Source organism: Anomalospiza imberbis, chromosome 20 (assembly GCF_031753505.1).
Source record: "Anomalospiza imberbis isolate Cuckoo-Finch-1a 21T00152 chromosome 20, ASM3175350v1, whole genome shotgun sequence".
In the NCBI taxonomy this organism is placed as follows: domain Eukaryota; kingdom Metazoa; phylum Chordata; class Aves; order Passeriformes; family Viduidae; genus Anomalospiza; species Anomalospiza imberbis.
Genome location: NC_089700.1, coordinates 8,142,325 through 8,166,867, shown reverse-complemented (window position 1 = coordinate 8,166,867; position 24,543 = coordinate 8,142,325). Strand labels below are relative to the sequence as shown.

Below are 24,543 nucleotides of genomic sequence, written 5' to 3'. Positions count from 1 at the left end.
CACATTAAAAACCAGGGCAGAACAAAGCTGCCCAGAGTTCAGATGCACCAACACCTCAACTGCAGCACAAACCAGTGTGCGGGAAGTTGGAGAAGCCATTTCTTCACCCACTCCTTTTGCAGAGCAGCTTTTCCATCACACCGTGCTCCTGCAAAGCTGGGGAACACAGAAGGCAGGGACAGGGAAAGGAGCAGAGTCGTGATATGGGCTGGGCACAGAGGAACGGGAGGGACAACCAGTATGGGGCCAGCAGACAGGGCTGAGGGGTTTATGACACACACACATGGTGGGCCAGGTGCAGGGCCAGCGAGGGAACCCGATCCATCCTCGAAACCCAGCACCAAGCCACAGGAGGCCCCGGCTCCAGAGCCATCGACCGGGGAGGAATGGGACAGCAGCCTGCAACTCCCTCTTCTTCATTTTAAGGCATCGTGCAGCAGCCAAACCAGTTAAGAAGATGAACACGGACAGTGAATCAGTAGCAAGGTCAAGCTCCACTGATGAAAGTCAGAAAATAAAGAGTTTCCCAAGGAGCCAAGAGCCTGTAGTCAGCATATGGATGAAGGCAGGACACTGGTGAGAGAGAGCCTTGGCCACCGTGTCCCTCCTGCCACCACGAGCATAGCACAGGCAGTCGTGGAGAAACAAGGAGCTGCTGCCAGGAACTGATGAAACGTGAATCTCACGGGGGTGTTCAAAATGTCAGATAAGATGCAGCATATTAATTCCCTCTGCTGACAGCCAGCCCCAGCTGGAGGAGGAGGCTCAGAGACTGTGGGATTCAGAGAGCCAAGGATAGCCAGCACCAGCTCTGCCACTGAGTCTCTGAGTCAAGAGGAAAGCAGGAGGTGACACAGAGGGCTGGGTGGCAGGAGGGCTACCTCATGTTTTTGGTGAGAATAAGGGAGATTCTGTGCAAAGAAAAAGCAAATTGTGTGTTCTTTTATAACATGCCGAAAACTTCTGTGCGCTGGCAGTGACCCTCCTCAGAAGGGGCTGTATTTCAGCTGTTACTATATTCAGTTTGTAAAATGCTTTGGGATGATAAAAATCACTCCAGAAACAGTTACTAAAACTGCTTCCAGGAAATAGATTCACAGAGTTGGAGAAAGCCTGGTGTTTTTACAAGAGCTTCAACTAGAGAAAGACCAAAGATAAGCAGTTAAGTTTTGCTTCCTTGTATTTTCAGCAATAAAAAGGAGCTGCACTGGGGTTTATTTGATTCTGCAATATACAAAACCACCACCAGTTGTTTCCTCAGAGAGTAGCCTGACTTGAGATGGACAGATAACACCCCTCAAATCACCTGGAGGTGAAGGCTTTCTGCCTTAGTCAAGCTCTGGATTTGTCTGCTTGCATTCTTGTTTTATCCTGTTGCTTTCCATGATTATTGAATTGTCCAGAAGATGATCCCAGGGTAACTCAATCCATGCTGCAAGAACAGAGATTTTAGCCAGGAAAAGCACCGTGGGAGCACGGTCTATCTTCCCATCCCCACTGCAGCCTCAGTGCTAGGAAGCAACATGTTTGGAGTTGGATGAGCCACAGGAAACGCGAGCAAATCATCCACTTGTGTCCAAGTGACTTTTTCCAAGGATCTGCCATGAAGTTTCAGGCTCAGTCACCCCTTCCCCACCCCTGGGTCAGAACTGATTGAATGCAGCCACCGAGTCAAACTCCAACACACTCATCTCGTTTGGCAGCCCTGCGGTTCCGCTGCGAGCTCCAAGCTTTTCCCCTCCTCTCCCTCTCCCTCCCCTCGTTCAATTATCTTGCTTCATCTTTATTCTGTTTCCAGGAACACTTAGCAACAGGCTCTTGCAATCAGCCACCGGCAGGCAGGATCTGAGGAGGAGACTGCAGTTGCGATGACCTTTTGCTACACTCATGCAAATTTTAAAGAAAGTATGTGAACAATTTGCCTTTTAAGTATCCTCTGCCTACATTCACCGGGAGTTAATTCTCCTTCTCTCCTTGGAGGCATGAGAAACACCAGATTTTCTGATTTTACACTAATGAGAACAAAACCTGCGGCTTAATTCCGGCTTACTTTGTGGGATTTTTTTTTCTGTATCTCACACCGTGAGGAGAACCTGAATGGGCAAAAATTAATACGTGACACCAACCCTGGGCTAGACCTCAGGCCTGCTCAGGCACCACGGGCTCCTGTCAGCAAAAGCCAAGTGTGGATCCAGGGTCCATCCCAGCAGCCAAACTCGTCCTGAGATGGACAAGATGCTGTTGGCTCCTCTTGGTGAGCAGCTTTCAGTGATCACCATCAGAGACTTTCATCCCAGGACAGCCCCAGGGTATGCCAGGAGCCAAACATTGCCTCAGCCTCCCAAGGAACCGCAGCTTTTGTGATCTCCATAATTAAAGGCAGCAGATAAAGGCTGGGACAGTGGTTCAGGACTCTCATTCCCATGGGATTCCTGGAGTGCTCCTGCCAAATCCGGGGACTTTGGCAAGTGGCATCCTCCAAAGCAACGCACTGACCACCACAGAGGTCTGGGAGGGCAACACTGATGCTGGATGGATGGAAATGGGTAAATAACAAGCCTGGGTTTGGAAAACCACAGCAACAAACTCACAGCAGCCGTTTTTACAGCCACCCCAATGGGTGCTGGCAGAAGAGAACAAGCAGCAGCCTTGGTTTTCAACAGATTTAAATCAAATCCCCAAAGCTTTCAAGCACTTTCCCTGCCACTCAGTAATTTTCTCACATACACAAACAAGTTTGGAGACAACCCAAAGTGCACACCAAGGCAGCCAATGCAGCTTGCAGGGCACAGGGGCATTACTGCATTCAGTACTTTCTCCTTAAAACAAATACTCTGTGTTTGGAATTTAAAAATCCTGTATTTCTTGCAGTGGCTAGAAGCTAAGGGAGGGAACGGGTGAATACCCAGGTACCAAGGCAGGCAGCTCACCTCCTGCTTTCTGACTGGTGTTCATAACCAGGGAAAGAATTTGCAGGGCCCTGATCTAGGAAGCAAACAAAACAAAAGCCCCTCACAGATCTTTGATACTTCAGATGATCTTAAAAAGTATAATCTACTTCTTTTTTTTTTTTTCCTTTAAAAAATGAAAAGTCTAAATAAGCACATCATTGATCTGATTGCTGAGAACAGCATCTGGAACATCAATCTCTGCCTGAGACTGCAGAAGCTGCAGGAGAGCTCATAGCAGCCAAGGCTGCCCTTGAACCAGATGCTGCTCACTCTTACAGAAACGCCTGTGGATCTGTGTGAAAATGATTAAACAAAATTGCTCCCTCTTTTTCCAACTTCAGAACTCAAATCTGTTTTCTCTTAGAGGGCAGATGCTCATTACATATCCCACAGCACATCAAAGAGCAGGAAAAGAAGGAAGGCAGCCACCCTGCCATGCATCAGTGCCCAGGGTCCTGCCTGACCAGCATGCACCACCTCCCCTCCCCAAAACCCTTGGTTTGGGGTACAGAGGACAGAGGGTAAAAATGCCTCTTCAAGCTTTGGTCCTCACTTAGTGACAGCATGAAATATGCCGATCAGGGGCTATCTGTTCCAACTGCAGCAAACATCAGCCATGTGTTTTGTAGGCAATTCTTTTGGGGCTTCAAAAACTCAGCTACTGCAGCACCTCGAGGAGCCCCAAAACTTGGGTATTTCTCCAAAATTCCTGCCCCATCAGCATTTGAGCATTCAGAGCAGAACATGGGGGACCATCAAGCCAGTTCCAGACCTGTAACCCCCATCCAGATCCAAACAGCACCTTCTTCAGATGCTTATTAACAAAATGAGAACATCAAGAGAGCATTGCTAAAGGTGCCAGGGGCCTCCCAATCCCTCATGAGAGGCTTAGCAGGGTGTGACCTTAGGGGCACCAAACCCTGTGCCTTTAATGCCACACCTGATTCAAACCCCTGTGCTCAGAGGTGAAAGGCAAGTGACCAATGGGAGGCCTCATTCCCAGAGCCCTTCTCTTTTATTTTAGTTCAAAGACCTCAGAAAACTCAAGGCAATCACTCACCAGCTCGAATATTTAAGGAGGAGTGTGGGGAAGTGCGCCTGGGAAGCAGGAAGCACAAAGTCAGCTTCATCCAAGATCCAAGAGAGAGGAGTCACAGCCAGGCTCTTACTTAACAGCTTCTTCCAGGCAGCCCACTGCCTCATCCGTCTTAATCTTTGACCGCTGAGAGATGAAAACAATTTATCCTCATTCCCTGCTCTTACTGAGAGGTTACAAGAAATAAAACTAAACCAAAGATCAGTGTTATAGCTCTTCTTAGAAAAGCTCTGCCTTGACCTGGACTTTCTCAGTATCCTTTTATCTAGGAGTGTTTTGGCTAAAGCTTTGGCAAGGAAAGCCCTGTGAGCAAGCCAGTTAAAAACCTGGTACTTTCATGTTTAGACAACCAGCTAAGCAGCACACTACAAAGGCTTTTATTCCAAGGCTCTCCTGACAAGCCAGCATCGAATAAATTACATAATCTCCCAGGAATTATGATGCACAGGAGGAAAGAAACTTCAATTCCCTAGGTAAGAACTAAAGGCTCAATAACTGAGAACTGAAGGAAAAGTCTGTACAAAAATCATCCCAAGATTAGAAGGCAACTTTTTTGTACTAAAAGGAGACAGCAAAACCTGCTGCAGATGCTGACACACTCCTTCCCCATGGCTACCAAGAACTCAACAGGTCCAGAGCTGAAGACAGAAATACCTCAAAGGTTTCTCTTCTCCCAAATATTTTTATTTCCAAAAAAACTGATCTGAAATAAGCCCCTGTGTTTGACAAGCAGAGCAAGTGGCTACAAGCACAAGAAGAGATGAGCTTCCCAGTCTGAGAGGTGCAACTGAGCAATGAATCATAGAACAGAATAATGGAATATCCTGAGCTGGAAGGGACCCACCAGGATCATCAAAGCTGCTGTCAATGGGGTGCATCCAAGTACAGCCTGAATTCCCAGGTTGAACCAGGCTTCACACACTGACCGTGTACTGAGCTGTGTTGGTTTTACATGCTGTGTGTGCAAGAGCCAGGAAAAATCCATCTTCAACGTCATAACAAACCCTAAGGTAAACACAAAGGCAAGGCCACGCATACTATTCAGTTAAACAGGCACATAAAGGAGAAGGCAGCCCTGGCCATGTGTTTGCTCTTGATTTTTGTTGTTTCTCAGTGAGCACACTCAAAAATGGGCCACGTTAAGCCTTGCATGAAGCAGATGCTCCCTTCTTCAAGAACAAACCCGCTGTTCCTAATAAAAACCGAGAGTTTTGCAGAAGAAACCTGCACTTCACAGTCTGTGCACTGCTCTCCCCCACCACTGAGGGAGGAAGGAGCACACCTTGGCCCCCTTGCAGACACAATGCCCCAGGGGCTGCCTGGGGTTGGGCAGCTGGGACAAACACCCAAACCCAAGGAATTCCCAAACTCTGAGAAAACAAACCAGAGCCAGCCAGTCTGTAAGGCTGCAACCCTACGGAAGAGTTTTGTCTTCAAGTAATGAAGTTTATGGCGTTTGCTCTGCACATTAGGAACTATACACGAGGGATTTTAAGGTGGTGGGCAAAGGAAGGGGTGTCTGAGAGTCCAGGTGCCCAGTCAGGCCAGGAAGCAGCCAAAGGAAGAATCCACCTGCACAGAACCTTCTAGAGTAGCTCTAACGCAGCCGGATTGGGTCTTCTGTGCTTTCTCCAGGAAGGCTGAGCAGCTCCTCCCTCCACTGGGCAGAGCTGGAGGCTGACACATTAAATTCTGGGCACAGAACTGGCGGCACTTTGGATTACTGACAACTTCAAAAGGAAGAGAATAGCCCTTCTCGGGTAAGTCCTTGCTGCTCAGTTTGCTGAAGGGCATCAGGACAGCCTGAGCCAGCAGCTTTGCTGAACATTTCCAGACTCCATCTGGCAGCCTGGCACCCAGCCTGCTCCTCCTTTTCTGTGCCAACAGGGACACACGGATACGCAGGGCCCGCCTTGGTTACGGCAGCTCTGAAGCCGAGGGGAAAGGATGAGCAACTTCTACACCAAAGATTCTTCCACAGATTGTACAAAATTCATGCTTTTTGACTCTGTGCTAGCTTAGGAAAGGAGAGACTTAAAGCCCCAAAGTTAGCCTGTTTGTAAAAATAAATAAACAAACAAACAAATAAATAAATAAATAAGCACAAGTCCCAGATTCTGCTCCGAATCCCAGGGAATCAGCAGGTGGCAGATGGTTAAGGCCAGAACAAGGCTATTTCAGATCTGCAAGCTGAAATATTCCCCTCCATCCCCCCTGCAGATCTACAGGAGGGCCACAGGGAAGATTTAGCACCTGCAGCTTTGGGTTGTTGTGGTTACCTTTTAGCCCATTCAAAAGAATATTACACTGTGTTCCCCAAGGGAGTCCATAAATAGCAAAGGATTCTGCTCTAATCCCCTATCTACTCCTTTCTGGATAATATGGCATTTGGACAAGCACTGCCAAAACACAGATTTATGGCAAAGCTGAGAGTTTGCATGGCCAACACATGCGCTAAAAACTCAGGATTCCAAGGAATAAATAAAGCCTCTCCTAGGATATAGACAGCTCTTCAGTTATGGAAGTTTCACGCAGATACAAACCTGCTTGCAGGATTTCTGCTTCCCTCTCCCATACCAGGCAAAAGACAAAATTATACTGATTTTCCCCAACACCAAAATCAACTGCTCTCACTGGGTGTTCTTGCTGAAACCACCACCACACAGTCACTTCCCATTTCTTAACTAATACTTTATAACATCTATCAGCTATTACCTATCCAACCAGCTTCAAACTTCTTTTCTGACAGTGACCAACATCAAAGGGAAAAGAACTAAGAAAACTGCAGACTAAAGGAACTATAAAAAGTACAGCTGATGAGTGCTACAGTTTTACTGCTTCACTGGAGACACCAGGGAGCTGTGTGTTCTTAGAAGTTCCTCAGCAAATGGTGTATTAAAAAAAAAAAAAACAACCAAATAACAGCAACTTTGCAGACAACTCAGTGCTACTGCAACTAGACTTTGTAATGGAAATGCTGAAAAGCCCCTGGACAACTGAGCCAGTGTAACACACATGTGTGGCTATGAGGGGCTGACCACAGCAGAACCAGTGGAGATAGAAAATTCAGCACCAAGTGAAAGCAAATATATTTTGCCCACCTGAAAAGTCAAGCCAGTGAAGACACATCCACTCCCAGAGGCACCAGGCAGGATTGTTTCCTACTCTACACTTCCCAGGTGTGATTTTCAATTACTCTGTGACTGTCACACACACCTCCCTTGGGTGCCTGCACACAGCCCCATACAAAGGCACAGATGAACAGCCAGGCACAGCAGCAGGGTCTGGGAAGTGCATGCTAGGGTACAAAAAAAAGAAAAGTGCAGTCATTTTTGACAAAGGGGAAGCGCTGCATCCCTGCCGAATCTCTGTGGTTGCCTACACACCCTTTGGATCCTGGCTACTTGCAAGCAAAACATAAAACCAAGGATATTTGTTCAAAACCCACATGCGGACACTGTGATTCTATTGAAGAAAAAATACAACTGGCATTCGTTCTAAAAACTTCCCACCACTGGGACTGGGATTCAAAACCAGCACTGGGCAGCGAGGCCAAAACACACTGAGAGCAGACGCCTGCAAAAGATTCCAAGGGAAATTAGTTATGTGGGTTTTAACAAAAATAAAATTAAATCCAATGTTTACAAAGGGAAAAAAAAGGCAGCTTCCCTAGGAGACAGTGCTGCAAACACCCTTTGCAGATAAGCCAAGACCTGTCTGAGGCTTCCTTGGATTCCTGTGCCAGTGTGTGCAGAGAGGGGAAAGGCAAATCCAAATGCTGAGCAGGCAGCAGCCGCCTCCTCCCGTCCTCGGGGCCGCCAGGGAAGGGAAGGCACTGCCCTGCCCTCCTTCACAAGGCAGAGCCACTCTGGGGCTGGGCACTGGCTCTGAGGGGCAGTGGAAAAGGAACTCTCCATCCCTCCTCTTCTGTCAGCCTCAGGGAGCTGTGGCCAGGGGAGGACGAGCTCCTGGGCTTCCACTGCTCTGCTTCTCCTGTCTCGTCTCTCTCCAGGAAGAGACATAGTGGGCAAAAGCTGGACGAGCAAGTGGGTTTACAGAAAGCCCCAGCTTCCCTTTTTGTGTGCTAAAGTCAGCCTGGTTCTGTAAACTTTTCTTTTTCCCTTAAGTAATTTTTCTGAAGCTGAGTCACACACAGCTTCTGCCAGGAATTTTTATAATTACTGAATTAGAGCAAGGTTTTGCCTGTGCACGCCTCACAACATCTGCTAATGGAAGCGAGCTCTGCTCAAACCCTTGCAGAGCCCTGGAGGAGCAGGGCTGAGTGCTGCCCTTCCTCCCAACAGCACCTCTCATGGGGCTCTTCTTGCTGCTCCTCCTGCAGAGAGCTTTGCAGCTCCCAATCCATGTTTTGGGAGGAAGGAAATAAGCTGGAGCAAAGTCCAAAGGGTGCTGAAGGAGGGGGAGGAACGAATGCTGGTTGCCTCTTGGCTCTCCAAGCCTCTTGCTGGAGCACCCCTGAGGCAGCATCCACAGTTATGTGCCTCTCCATCAGCTGCATAGCTGCAAAGCCATCGTGCGTCACATCTTCCTTGGAGACAGACAACGGTATAGAGTTCCACAAAACCACAGAAGAAAATAACTCCCTCGACCTCCTCCTTCAATGGACACCAGGAGTTATTCTGCAAGCGAGGCTCCAACATACAACACTGGTCCAGACTAAAGATCAAACACAACTCACGTTCAGATAAGCCAAAAGCAGACATCTGGCATTAGCAGCCTGAACTACACACTTCCTGGATGATTTAAAAACTTCCCACTTTATATGCTGCAGGTCAGAAATGCAAAGGAATTGCCATCTTCAGGACTGAGCTGTTCAGCCTCCTCCTTGTTACTGCTTGCTGGAGAGTGATGCCTGTCCCCTCCTGGTTTGCCCAGTGCTGTAATTTATCCCATGCTGCGCCCGAAGGGCTGCATTAAGGAAACAGTACAGCTGCCAAGCCCTGAAAAGCGAGGATGTGCTGGAAATATGCTGTCTCTGTAGCTTTAATCTGGTCCACTTGTAGGGGTCTTTACAGCATGGCCACATACCACGTGTGCACACAGTCCTGACGCAGTTAGAACCAAGAATAGATGCTCAAGAAGAGAGGAATTACTCAGTTCTGGGTTTCAGCCGGTTGTGCATGCACAGCACTCAGCTCTCTTCACTTCACACTTTTCATTTGCTGCTCCAAGGCAAAAATGAAGGCGTCTTGCCACTACAGACTGGGATTCTTCTCAAAGGATTCTGAATTTATTTTCATAAAATCCTAGAGAACTACATTCACAACACCTCGGGTTTACAGATGAAGAAAAGAGTTACAGAGAAGCTCCGGGCACCCAGTTCCAGAATCAGCCTCCAGCCCCCTTTTAAAAAATAAATAGCACGGAGGGGCATTTTAAATGTTTGACGTACAACTTCCCATGAGATCATCTGCAGCAGGAGCGCTCGGCACTTCTGCAACTCAACCCTCACCCTGGGGACCTGGGAAATCAAGTCCCTCGTTGTGCATGAAAAGCAATTTACCCAGCACCATCCCCGAGCCCTGCAGCAGCAGCAGAGCAGGAATTCCCATCTCCTTAACCAGCACTTTATCCTCTCTTTTTCCATCACCCGCCTCACTCCCTTGCCTCCAAGCCCGTGAAGGGCTGAGGTCCTACACATGGAACCCCATCCTTCACTGGGCTGCCTCAGCTGCCCTCCAGGAGCAGCAAGGGCAGGGGTGTCAATGGAAAAAACCCATATGTGATCCCGTAATTAGAAACGGCATCGTAACCTATAAAGGGGGATGAATTAAGGTTGCAGAGGAATACTGTAAATTGGATGCACATTTCTTGTTCCATTTTACTGCTTTTTTTTGCCCTCTCCCTTATTGGGCTTTGGCTGCGCTTCAGATTAAGCTCCTAATAAGGGCTGGAGTTGGATGAGATTTTTTCAGCCCATCAGATTGCAGCCTTCCAAGCCATTGAAATGAGATTCAAGCTGAACTTGAATTTTCAATAGTTTGGCCTAAAGGCGAGGGTGTTAACAACAGACCTGCCAACACCTTCTCCATACAAAATGTCTGAAAACACGTCTACACATCAAATGCTGCTCGGGCTCTGCTAGACAAAAGCCACAAAGCCAGAATCTCAAATCCACTGCTGACTTGCTCAGCTGGTTGTCCTGCCAGTGAAGCTCATACATTTTCTCTGAAAATTCACAGAACCTCTGTATTCTCTCTAGGAAAAGGGGGTTTCCCCCAGGAACACAGCTGTTGTAGTTTCGTTAGGATAAGTCAGGGTGGGGCTAAGGAGACATCAGGTGGACACAAAGGATGCAGACACACACCAGTTCACACAACACAGTCTACTTAAATGATACAGCCCCAAAATTAAAGATACTCCAATGACATGCACAGGCTTTAATCAAGACCTCTACCAGTACACATTTTTAAATGAACACGTTTTTAAATGCTGAAGTCTAGTTTCTTTAGGACATGAATGCTTCAGCTTCCATGCCACCAAAATTATTTCCATTTCATATTTCCAGTATGGCTGGACCAATGAACATCCATGGCTATTTTGGCCAGTGCTGCAGGGAGCAGTGCAGTGAAGGGAAGATGCTCCTCTCCTTTGATGAGAAACAATAAGAGAAAGGGAATGATGTTTTCTTGAACTGCATCCAAGGGAAAGTATGCCCTGCTGGAGTGCCTGGCAGGGCATCAACGGCAATGGAAATTTCAGCTTTCAAAGAAATAATACTCAAGAAGGGGGTGGGAATATCGTGTAGGAGCTGAGGTGACACTAATCCCATGGACTGTATTACAAACTGCCACTCCTCTCCAATGAAATTAAATCCTCTGCAGAAAAATCATCTGGCTCCAACATCTTTTGGTAAGTAGAGCATAAACAGAATGAAGAAGAGCTCATAAATGAGCAGAAAATGGGCTCAGAGGGGCTGCTACAGGCAGGAGGGACAGCAACCAGACCACTGGGATTTTGCATATTTCTTTGGATGGTCACTGCAGGATCTTTGAACCCCACCAAGCCAACAAGGCTCTTCCAACACAACGGGGGCCCTCTGCTCACTGCAAGAGGAAGGAGAGCAAGGTGGGAGAAAAGCACAGCAACTCCTGCAAGAAAGTCTGGACTTGATTATCAACTTATTTTCGTTAGTAACATTTAGCTAAGCAAGTGGGGAAGAGCCCTGTGGTGTCCTGCAGTGGCTCTTACCAGGGAAGCTGGAATGAGGCTGTTCATTCACCAGAGGAGCTGAACAGGCTCGGCGCAGCAGCAGGAGCTGCTCACACCAATATCCATTTCTCTGTTGGGAGCTGCTTTCACCAGCACAAACAAGAAACACTGAAAATGTGTGAGTAATGGCACTTTGAAATCAGAAGGTGTCTGGCAGCTCTGTGTCAGTGTGATGTACCCTCCAGGGCAATTACACACCAGTTCATGTAGCTTAAAGCTCTGAACAAAGCAAATGCTGTGGGTAATGGTGGAGGAAAAAAACCCACAAAATGGCAATGAAAGTGTATGCCCAAGCTCATGTCAGGCAAGACTTTTCTATGTCTGTGACATAATGTCCAGTCTGCTGAGCTACAGAAGAAGTTTAATATCTTTTTACAGGTTCATGTTCTCAGCATGGCTCTGGCCATGAATGCACAGCACCAACACTGATGCATCTTCAGCTACTGCAAGGATGATTGGAGGTATTTAACAGATGAAGGAAAACACAGGTAAAGCTTGTTTGCCCCTCATTTTTGTGTCACTGAGCAGCTGTAGGTGGACACAGGCAAAGCACTGACTTGTGCAGGAGCAGCTCAGGGCCAGGCAGTCTCATTGACTGCTGAGGGACAGAGCCAACATCCACACGGATCCTGATTCTCTTAAATTCACCAAAGCCTCTCCAGGGCCAGCCTGTGCTTTTGCACAAGTCAGGTTTATCCTCAGGGCCAGCAAATGCCATGTGAGACACACACACAGAGCAGCAGAGAGAAGACAAAATCTGTAGCTGTGCTAATTGGTGGAGTAATTACAAATTAAAATACCAAACTAAATACCACAAGTCTGAGAACAAGCAAAGAACCCTTTTCCTTTCTGGGAGCTGCCTCTCACAAATTACTTTCCCCACCTCCATGGGCTCAGACACAAGTCTGAGCAGAGGACCAAAAAATGTCAGGTATTTCTCTTTTCAACAGATTTTCATCCAGACAGGATGAAAAATCTTTTCTCTTGAGCAATTGAGTTTTCCCCACAACAGACACGAGCTGGCATGTTCTGAGCGTTTGGTATTTCAATCCCAATTAATAAAATAGTAATTGCTGCACCTAAAGGGTTCTCAGCTCCCTAAGAGGAAACACTTTATACATACACAGATTTTCCTAAGCTTTACCACTACATACATGGATTGGGGGATGAATCACAACTTCAAATTCTTCACTACTAAGCCTGGCAATCAACACTGCCACTTTCTGGCAAAGAAACCCTAAAAGCCTTCACCTGTGATGTCATCTGCTAACAGATTTATGTTCCACGGGGCATTCCTGTCCTGTGACTCCTTCACTGAGGAGGCAGCTGGGTAACAGGATTTGTTCTGGATAATCCCTTCTCTGGCTCTCAGGAGGGGAGGAAAGAGATGAAGATGCACTCAGCCAGAGATGGCAGCCACCACTTTTAGGGAACTTATTATGCCCCAGCCACCTGCCAGGTGTAAATCCCATTTCTAGTTTCGAGCCTGGAGAAGGCAGCACCACGAAGACAGAAGAGAGGTGAGGGAAGTCTGCACTTCCCCTTCCAGATCCCAAACCTGTGTGTCCACAAGGCAGGAGGCATCAAGCCTGGCCTCTCACTGTGGGGGGAGGTAACACACAGCCCTACATAACCAACTGTAGGGTAAGGACCAGCTCCTTCAAATGCAGTTCTCTGAACAGAGCCCAGCACATCAGACCCTGAGCTGCCAGCAGGGCTGTAATCTCTGCCTGGGGTTATTATTTTCATAATTAGAGGGATGGCCACAGACAGAGGTGGTATTTGGTGGCCTCTTAACCTAGAGACTTACTGGGGTTTATGCAGATGACTCCACTTTTTCCAGCAGCAAAGCCTGCAGCAAATCCTCGTGGGGACAAACATCAAACCAAGATCTGGATGTGGCTCAACACAAGGCCACTGCTCGGTCAGCCAGAGCCAAAGAACAACAAAAAACATGCGGAGCTCAGAGGGAGTTCAAATTTTAAAACTGAGTAAACCCTGCAATTCAAAATTGGGCTGTCTGAAGCAAAGTGACTTTTCAGGTGAGGCACCACTCCTTGCTCCAGCCTGGTCCTCATAGCTCTCTCCTTCCATCCACCTGCTTCTTCCACACTCACCATCCCTCTCCAAAACATCTCTTCCCAACCTAGGAAGCTCCTCCCAGCCTACCACATCCCCATCTTTCCACACTCACCATCCCTCTCCAAAACATCTCTTCCCAACCTAGGAAGCTCCTCCCAGCCTACCACATCCCCATCTTTCCACCTGAAGAGCCACTGGTCCGAAGCCGGCAGGGACACGCCTGCAGGGAAAGGCAGGGACAGCCACCTACTCTTCTGCTTTACAACGCAGCGATTAACTGGTTTGAAAACTGCCTCTCTAGGCAAAAACTCATCCTGGGAGCCACCAGGGTGACAAACATCTATTTTGTGCACCACCTAAGAGATAAACACCAATCGATGCCCTGGATGCTCCTGTCACACACAATAATTAAACCATCAGTCGGGACACAGTGAATTAATGCAGACAGAGGGGGACAAAGGAATGAAATAGTTTCACTTGAATCCTCACAGCTTAACAAAAGCAAAACCAGGCCAGACCTATTGAGGAAAAAAGCAGAAGATAGAAGAAATCTCATTTAACAGTTGCTTTTCCCAGAGAGAAAAGCAGAAAACCAAGTATGCAGCCAACCAGGATCAGGCTGGGATGAAGACAGGCACCAAGGGCATTGCTGTGCCACAGGCACAGGCAGGAGCACACACAGGACGCTCCTTTCTTGGCCATCAAGAAAACACTGTAACAGAGGTGGTCTGCAGGACAAAGAGGAGGCAAAATCCCTGGAACAGCAGCCCAAAGCATTTTCCATTCCTTTAAGAAAGGAAGGAGTGGAAGCTGTGCCATACGTTAGTACTTAAGTAGTCCCTACCCTCAGTTTCCCACCATCTGTACTACTCTCTGAAACTCCCCTACTCATTTAATTTATTGCTGTGTGTCTCCGCCAAAATCAAAGACCTAAATATCAGCAATCTTGGTGGGAGGCATCCAGCTGCTCCGGCTCATTGTAGGAACAAACCCTATTTGTGCAAAGTTGCATTGAGAAAGACAGGCAGCAAATCTCCCTAGGAACAACTTCCCATGCTTTCAGATTAGCAGATCAAGCTGCAGGCATTAAGACCTTTCCCCTTCTCTATCTGTGAAATCCAGTGCTTTAGGACACAGAAATGGGTCTTTTCTAACCCTGGAACGAAGCGATTTTGGAAGCGCACGGCTCAGCAGCAGCGGGGGGCAATTGCTGAGGGAAGCAGAGCTCAATCTCGGGGTCATGTTCATGTGCTGGGTGAGATGGGGCTTTTCCTGGGAGGCTGGACTGTTGGGACCTGGAAATCATGGCTGTGGCAGAGGCACAGCCCCACTCTGGTCACTCATCCAGCCCCTTCTCACCTCTGCTTCCTTGCCCATGGGGTGAAGCCAGCAGGATTTCCCTAAGCACGCGGCTATTTGCAAATTTCCAAGCAGAGATGACAGGGAAGAGCTCATGAGAAGCAGCCTGTAATGTAACAGTGACCTCTGTTCTATGGCCACAACCTGAATCAAAAAGGGATCATCCTAAAAAATCAGCTCGTAGAGTCATCAGCCTCTCAGAAGCAAATAAGCACAGCTCCCTGCCCTCTTAAAACACCAGATATCAGCTGATAAAAGAGGAGCAATCCTGCAAGCCAAACACCCAGGCAGTACTTGCAAGGCAGGATGTGTAGCCTGGTGCTCTTTGATTTGCTCTGAGAGCGACAGAACAGTAGTCAGAAAAACATGAAGGGGAAGAACATTTTTAATGTTCTGGTGACACGACTGATGCTGAAAATCCCACCAGACCCAAGACTGTGCACAAGGACTGGGGTGCTGCTGCTGCTCAAACCCCGAGCTGCACTTGGAAGAGCAGACACAAGGACAGCAGTCCCTCAGCGGGGCTGGGGACACCACAGACCCCAACAGCTCTTGGACTCACTTGGTTCTCAGGGGCTGAAACAGTCACACAAAATAAGTTTCATCTCCTTCACAGATATGACAGCAGATCTGGAAATTGTCATCTCCTTCCCACGCCATCGCACAGCTTGGTTCATTTGATACCTGCTGTATCCTGGCTCAGTTCAGCTTGTCTTATTCCTGCACACAACAGCAGCAGCCAAGCAAAGAGTGGACAAACCGGGACCCCCGGCGAGGGGGAAGCGCATGCTGAACAGGCAAGTGGATGCTGAACTGCAAACACAAGGGCACAGCCCACAACCAAAACACTCCACACACACCCCAGCCCAGCGTGCAACCTTTCAACCAGCAGCGAGCACGAGGGGATGCAGCTGAGATCCCTAGCAACACCACTAAAATCCCTGTGTTTCTCCTTTATTTTGGGAGAGGCAGAATAATCCTTTTGAACTACTCAAGTAGGGGAGAACCAACATCTGTTCAGATTCAACAGCTTGGGTCTCACTGCTCCAGCTCCAACTCTTTCCCGGCGGCCGGGGAAGGTCTCTAGCTTTTATTCAAAGGCACTGCCCTCACACAGGGCCTTTCAGCAGAGGCTCGCAGAGCACCTCACAGACATTTAATTAAATCCTACAGCCCGCCCCGGTGAGGAAGGGATTATAAACAGGCCCCCAGCTCAAGCAGCAGCTCAGCAGCACAAGCATCTCTTTCCCTGGTACGGCCGAGGCGTTGGGCTCAGTTGCAGGAGTGCAGCAGTCCCCGCTCCACCAAGCTGCTAAATACACGTCAAACAGTCCAGAGACCTTGAAGAGCCAGCAGAGCAGAGCGACCAGGAGCATCCTCTGATGGGATTGGTAGGGGCCCCTCTCCACTCTCAGAGCCACAGCAAGGAGATGGGTTTAGAGACAACAAATCCATGTTTTGTTACTCCTCTGCAAATTAAACTATACGTTTCCAAAGGACGGCATTCCTGGTGACCAATTCATCCACCCAACAGCCCTGGGAGCTTCATAAAATGGAAAAACACCTTTTTTTCTTTCTTTCTTTTTCCCCTTATGCTCACCTATGAAGAAAGACTTCTGCTGGCTGAATTACATCTATTTAAACAAAAGTAAGTTCAGACATCTGCCTTTGTACAGTGTCAGCTGCGAGAAATGAGCTAACATCCAGATGCAGTGGCATGTCAGGATTAGCCCAGGCTGGGGCAGGAATGCTTCCATGTATGGAAAAATATTGGAGCAGTGAAACCATAAGCTTGGAGCTGAGTGAAGTGAGAGGCCCTGTCAATGAAATTGCAGGCTCAGGTTTAGAGGATTTAGCAGCTCAGATCCGCCATAAGATCCTCAGTGTGTATTACAATAAATTTCACACTTTTTCCAAAAGGGACTCCTACAGCAATGCTGAGAATCATGAGGGTGAGATCCTGCACCCCTCTGTTTGCTCTGGAAGCCAGGCTGGAACTGCTGGGTACCATTAATGCTCCCCATGCCAGGCACAGGTTCGGGTGTTGATGGAGATATTTTGGCTGCTGCTCGCCCATCCTTGGGCTGCTGCCTTCTGCCCAGCAGGATTTATCAAAGCCAGCTGGGAGCTGGAAGGAAGGATGAAGCAGTGGCAGTTCAAAAGCAAATGCTGAGCTGGATCAGCTTGGCTGGGGAAGCAGTGCCCGCTTCTGCCACTGTTGTGGCAAGGGCAGTGACTGCCAGGGCATGGGAAGAGAGCCAGAGCAGCGTCCCTGTCAGCGTGACACAAATCAAACGGGCTCGTTTGTCAGCATCCTGAGCTAACACTAATGAAGTCATAGCTATGACTTCATCTCTCCAGTGGGAATCTCTTGGGAACAAGGGAGAACTAGAATTTCTCTCTCCGGCTCCCTCATGCAGTTGCAATTTGTTTCAGTCGCCTTATACTCTCTCTTCTGCAAACACTACTTAATTCTCGCCCAGATTTTTAAATCTTTGCCCTGAAATGTAAAATAATGTTTCCTTCTCAGCTGTCAAAGCCCAGCCTTGCTGAGATCCCTCCTGGTGGGATCTGACTCCTTGTGCCAGCTGCTATCCACTCCCTGGGGTCTCAGGCCACAGCTGAGGATGCCACCAACTATTTTTTAGACCTAAAATATGTAACTAAAATACGGTTACTCTTGCCAAATTAATTTTAAATGGGGATTTTTGCACCTTTCTTCCATTAAAATATTTTTAAGTCAGGCTGGATTTAGCCACCGTTGCAAAGACAGACAAAACGTTGCTGGAGCTTCCCTCCTTGGTTGGACAGGACAGATTCCAATGCTGCAAAAACCACCCAGCAACAAATGTCTCATACTACACTTCCTGGAGATGCATCCAAGAATTGTCCCAGGGTATCCCTGCTGCCTTCCTCATCACAAGCTGTGGCGAGGGTTTGCTCCCCTCCCGTGCCCCATTCCTGGTCTCCACAGCTGGAGCAGCACCTAACACTAGGATTGCATCCTTTAGGAACCAGATTCTCTGTGGTGTTTGGGCTCTCCCCACACAGGCAGGGACCCTGCACCCCCACACTGCCCTGTGCCTTGTTGAGGGCTCCCATCCCTTTGTTTTTAGGCCAGAGGGGCTTGCTGATCCCCAGCATGGGTTTGATCAGATTGCAGATGCTCAGCTACTGCCCTGATGCAACTGAGCAGTCACTCACTCACACTAAATAAAGACTGCAAATTCTTTACATATTAATTGTTGGTTGCAATTGTTCCCAGTGCTGACAGACAGACGTGAGAATATGCAGAAAACATTCCTGCATCTTTTAGTTCCACCCGTCCATTAGTTGTGTGTACTCTCTGCCAAATCAATAAGAGACTGCATTTTCCTTGGAAAACTGAGATGATGAAAACGTGATCAGCTGTGAGACAAGGCGCTCATGTTGTAATCTGAAATACTCATATAATTCACTTTCCCATGAGAGAATTTAACAGGTCTATCTGCTTACTTGTCAACTCATCCCACTCCCAGCTTCTCCATTGACCCTGTCTTTAATTTACAACCTACAGATTTAACTCTGATTGTGGTTTTTTGCCTACAGAGCATCAGCTGAGAAGCAGCAGTTCCAGCCAGCACAGAGGAAGCTGCTCTGCAGAGGGACATCAAGGCAGTGCTGCAGAAAGCCCCCTCCCCAGAACACCCCCTAGTCCCCCATCTGGGCTCCCACCCCAAGAACAAAGAGGAATTAATGTGCCCAAAGCCCAAGCTGTAATGAATCCAAGCACCCTACCCAGGCTGGCAGTACTCCCTCCTTTCCCAACCGTTATTATCTGGAGATGGCACAAAGTGATCTGTCTACAAAAACATTTCAAACCTATCGTGCATTACACTGTGATGTGCCATGGAACCAGTTTAGAGAGCACACACAGCTATAAAGTCGTGATTATTCAGTATTCAAGCCAGCCTGAAAGCTCAGGAGTCAGCTTGTATCTGCTGAAAGCAGGGGGCCTGAAATTATCCGTGAATAGTTCAAAGCTGCAGTTAATTCAACATCTCGACTTTCAAAAGCATAAAAATCACAGATTCCTGGAGCGTGTAAGCTTTTCAAAATTACAAACTACTAACTGTCAAATCAAAGCAACAAATAGAAATCCACATGGCTGATAAGACAAATAGTTGCATTTTAAAGAGTAATTAAATATCACTTTGGAATATTTTGCTTGGAACTTGTTTCCCTGATAAAAACAATGGGGAGGGGAAGGAGGAGGAAGCAATCCACACACACCAATAAGCTTCTCATCAAACAAATGCTCAGACAAGCGCAGCTCAAATTTGTTTTGCTGAGTTCAGAGTTCAGCCTGCTGTACCACAGCCTCCCATGCTCTCTTAGTTTCCCTAGATCCCTACATTTCACATCAAATTCTAGCAATAAGGAGGAGGCAATCACTATGTTGAATCTGGATTGCTGGGGAGGAGGGTTGGGATGAGAATCCCCATGGTATGGTCACTAAAAACTGCAATATTTTCTGATTTGACTTAGATTAAAACCATGTCCCAGCTTCCATGCTGGGAGCATGGCTGAAAAAAATAGGAATGCAAAACACAGAACTCTACCCAGATACAATTCAGAAGTGAAACCTTACCCCAGTCCCACACACTCACCCCACCAAGTTCTGCCTTGAAACACTAAAATTTTGTCCATGAGAAAGGATCAAAAATCTCCAAACTATCCTGGGCTCTTCCAAAACCCAAACCTGCCAGCAATCAACTCACCGTGAATTTCACCCAAACTTTCTAGTACTAAGCAATACCTGTGGGCAGCAATACAAAAGGATTGAGTACTGAACAAGGAGACAGCTACTGAATTTCAAACTAAAATGTTATTGCACCACTTGAAGAAGCCACCATCCAAAGGCCACACAAACCTGATGTCAGTTTTTGGGATGGGATGTGTATAGAGCCCTGTTCAAGAACCAATCATGTGATCAGCAAACTGCTTGTCCCCACCTTGGAGCCAGGAGGATTTGATAATGGAAAGGTGCCCAAGACTTTCAGAGCAGGTCCTAGAACGTGGGCAATTACCCACTGAAGGATGTAATAAACACCACAGCAGACTACACGTCAGCAAGACTTTTAAAATACTAATTCTCCCCCAGGGAAAGCGCTCAGGCAGGCAACAGTTTGGATATGGGGTGAAATCCAATCTCCACGGACGTCAGTGGTGTTTTTGCAGCTCTTGCAGGAGCAGGATACAGTCCCCAGACTTGCAGCCTACTGACACTTATAGGGATTTCACAGAAGGATTAGGGTCTTGGCATGAGAGAGGACTGCTAATTGCACGGAGGGTGACTGCAAAGCTGTGTAAAACACACACAGCAATAATTTGGAAAAAAGGCATCAACAACAACAAGAAGTCAAAATGTTTTGGCTTCGATGTCATCTGCACAATATGGAAATACTGAATAGCTTATTCCTCACTCATAATTGGAGTTCACTGTTGAACGTCTCCAAAATCGCAGGGGAAAACACTCCATTGTTCTGCACTTTCTTTTGTAAAGCTGTTACGTGTTCAGCCTCTAAAGAATGCATTTTTGGAGAAGAACTATGCACTGATTACTTTACAAAGTAAAGTTCCTTTGCTCAGTCCTGCAACCTGAGAGTAACGAATGAAATTGTCAACTGTGCATTTTTAAAGGAACGTTTTCATTTCAACATCTGGATTAAGATGCCACAATGAAAAACAGCGCACAGGCTTCCCTCTGCTCCCTTCATACATCTCCCATTCTTACATTTCAGATCAGCAAAGTTTCAAAGCAAACAAAGAATCAGTTGGTGCTGCTAATGCCTTGCTTCTTACTCAATAGCCTGATGTCATGAAAAGACCATATTTTTCAAATCTACAGCTCCATGAGCCAAGGAGTTCATATACATTCCCACCCCAGAAATATAAAGTCAGGAATACAGCTGAAAGTGATTACTTAGATATTTTTATATGATGAAATTCAAAAGCTGCTTCAAGTGATTTACAAAATCTTCTGTAAGACAAATCCCACATCTGTGCTGACCACTTGCCTCCCAGATCTCAGCAGATGGCAATTTCAAACAGAAAAGTTCCGAGTCCCTGAAAATCAGGGTGTACCTTAAACTGTAATCAAGGGTTTGAAGACTTTTCCTCCACAAAAAAAATTGTGGAGAGACTAATTCAATGACACCATTGAATATCTTCTCCCCACCATTTCTTGTACAAAGCCTACCTACAAAATTAGTACCTGGTGTCATATTAGGAGAGACTCCCATGGCAGATGATCTTTTCAGATAACGGGAAAACACTCTGTCCCAATCAAAGGGAATTTACCAGTGTGAGCAAAAGGAGATCCTCAAATTGTTTTCAGATACTTGACTGAATAATCACAGAAAAACAATCAACATGTTTTGCATTTATTTAAATCCAGAACAGAAGCATCTCAGCCTTCCCAAGAAGAATCTGTACAACATTCAACCAGATGCATAAATACAGCAGAAAAACACAAAACACCAGAGAGGCAAAGCGCAGCCCCAGCGCCACTGCGGCACTGTGTGGATGCACCAAGGAAGTGTCAGGAGAAAATTCAAGATTAAAAATAATGAGGAAAATGACTGGGCCAAGAAAGTAACAAGTAAAAACAAAAGCAAAGGCAAATAAACAACAGCAAAAGATAAACTGCTGCTCTCTCACTGTAGAGCTTTTTCTCCTCCAGCACTCTCCTTTCTCCCACTCCTATGTGGAACCATGTGAGAGGATCTACCCAATGGAGAATGTGAATGGTTTATCTTTTTTTAGCAGAGATGACCAAGATGTCCCACAGCAACACAGCAGGACAGCACTCCTCCAACAGCCTGTGTGCCATAAGGCCTTGAAAAGGACCCAAATTCACCCTGAGTGTAGGTGGACTCAGCAGCAGGGATGGTGTGGAGCTCACCAGGAGAAGTCTGGGATCCTTCCGACAGCAGGAAGGGAGACACCTCGCTGTGGGTGCTGGGGGACATCAGGGCATGTAGGCAGATGGGGGCTGTTTACACTACTGAGGCTCTCAGCAGCAATCAGGCTATTAAAGCTGTTATTAAATCAACCCTCCAGAACTCGAGCAGATGTCCGTGCAAACAGACAACAACGGGGTGACGTTAAACCAAAACCACAACCAAAACGAAGACACCGAGCAACGTCTTCTCCCCATTGCTCTGCTCAGCCTCGCCAGGCATTATCAGAAGACAAATCAATTACCAAAAGCTACCTGTGGCTGCCCAAATCCAGGCCTGAACAACTTAACTGAGGGACGCACACCACGAGTTAAAGGCCTCCAATCTCATTTGGCTCATTCTGGTTTTGTCCTTGAAAAAAACCCACCCAATAATAGGTCTGGCTGCGGCTCAGACAGAGGCATAATGCCATCCTCCTCATTAATCAAAGGCTTTCCCCATGGCCAGATGTTTGCTGACTTGTACTGCTTTCTTTTATTACTGGTTTGGAGGCAAAAATTGCTGTGTGCTGAAGTTACTCCAATTGAACTGGTTGTCCCTGGTAACTGCACCCCGGCATTATTGAGTTACCGAGGCATTCAACGAAGAGTGGCTGTTTGCTTTGACAATTCCATCTACTTTGCCCAATAACCATCAGAGTAAGATGCTAATTTACTTTTAGGACTGTGGGAATTGTACTGCAAACCCAGAAAGGAGCCGAGGTTTTAAGATCTATCAACATTTGGTGCCCAGAGTTTGGAAGGAGAGATGCAGAAAAATGCAGAGTACGCTAGAGAAGAATAATGACAGATAGACCTTAAAAGTCATCTTTTTCAATAACACTGAGCAACAAAAGTGATGCTTTTATACAGGATAGGAACCCATAATCTCTCCACAAAGCTTTCACAGCCTCAGTAAATAAAGTAACCAACCCACAATGGGAAGAGTTGGCTTGAAAGGACTTCAGGAGGTCTTTGAGCCTGGGCATCACCCACACTCAACCCTGCTGGGCAGAGCTTCTCCCAAACAAGCCCTGTAACCTGCAAGGATAGGGAGCTGAGAGCTCAGGGACAGAGCTCTCACTGTTCCCACCCCTCTTGCTGTCTCTACCCGGCATCTATAATATCCCTTTTCCCCCATAAATCTATATAATTCGCTGGGGTTTAAGAGTATCCCTTAGTGCAAAGGAACCATAACTCAAAAGCACTGCCTACATTCCTCTGATGCTTTTGTTTTAAAACAAATTAAGCCCGTGAGGTACTGAACATATGCTCGACATCCCCAGCTCTCGCTGGCATGTTTTTGAAAAATAGAAAGTTTGTGCTTTTCTGGGGAGTTAGGTCATTAACCCGGCTATTTTAAAAAATCAGCCTATTATACAAGGAAACTTCTAACTGCCTGAGCTACAGGTTATAAATCTCCTGTTTAGAAATCTGATATCCTGACATAATTGCCCTTACAACTTACAAATAGGTTCTCTGTTATCCGTAGATTAAGCTTCCTCCAAAGCCACATCACATCTGCTTAGTTTTGAAAATATACAGCACGAGCTTCAATTACTTTACACTCCACACAAAAATAATCCTGAATTTAACTCAGGGCTTCTTGGAATAAGAGTTTAAGACCCCATAATCTTTTTATTTCATGTTTTCTTGCAATCTAATAGATGGAAGCATTGGCCAGCATGTAAAATTAATGCCACCTTCCACTTCTACGATTTCCCAACCATTTAACTACATTGCAGTGGAATTTTTAAAGCAAATACGGCAAGCAGAAGTCCCACCATCTAAATAATCTGAAATGTTCTGTAGGGAAATGGTCAGCTACTAATTGGAACCACAGTGTTTTCACATCCCTGTAGGAAGAGGGTTTGGTTTAAAAGAAACCTGAGTTAAACTGTAGTTTCTCTGAAGGATGAATCTTCTGTTGCAGCTCCTATGATTAATGAAACTGCCCAGATCCCGACCACTTGGGTGAGCTCCCAGTTAGAAGTGTCTGGACTTCAAAGGAGAAAACCGGGGGCCTTGGGCAGCATTATCATCCAGGTGCACAGCCTTAAATAAGTGAGAGTTTTTGCAGAACTGGGGGCTTAGTGACAAAAAACGGCGGCAAACAAGGGAAAAAAGGGCAAATCCGTGTTTCAAAGCTACATCTCTTCTGAGCAGCAGGGACATCACATGGCGCTGCCAGACAACAGCCGAGTTTACCTTCAATTCCTTTTCCTAAGGAACGGAGCAGGGCTCAGAGACCCATCCTGGAAGATGTCATCCCTCTCATCCCAAAACAGCCTCGAGGTGTCCAGACAGAGGGGATGCCTGAGGGGGCTCAGCCACCCCCAGCCCTGCAGGTACCAGCGTTATCCCAATCCCAACCAAAGCTGAGCCAGGGTCTGCCCGCTGCCTCGAGCACTGGCCAGAAAGATGTTTAGAAATGACACTGTGGGGCACCATCTTTTCAATTCTTACTCAATTGCTTCCAGAGATTAGATTTGTAAAGAGGCTTTTTTTTTTTCCCCTTTTAAGCGCTGCAAGCTCGTTGGGAAGTGGAGGCTCAGCCTGTGCCTTCCTTTTCCTCACAGCCTGCCCGGTCTGGGTCTTAGCGTGCTTTGTGTCCATTATCTTTCAGATTAAACTCTACGCATGAGAGGCTGTAACTTGCGGAGTATCGAACGCACCGAACGAGAGGAACAAACGCCATCCCACAAACTGGCCGGGCAGCTTCGCCAGCAGCTCCCAGCCGAGCCGGGCTCACTCGCTCCTCAACCACCGCGTGTCCTCCCACGGCTGGCGGGGGCCACGGCTCCTTTCTGTGCCCACAGCCACGCACGAGCCCACGGGCA

At 47.1% G+C, this 24,543-nt stretch overlaps 1 protein-coding gene across 1 annotated transcript in view; it reads right to left on the bottom strand.

The window, feature by feature from the left end:
- NXN (nucleoredoxin) overlaps nucleotides 1-24,543 on the bottom strand; it is a 47,084-nt gene that overhangs the window by 21,781 nt on the left and 760 nt on the right. The gene's annotated exons all lie outside the window — the stretch shown is intronic.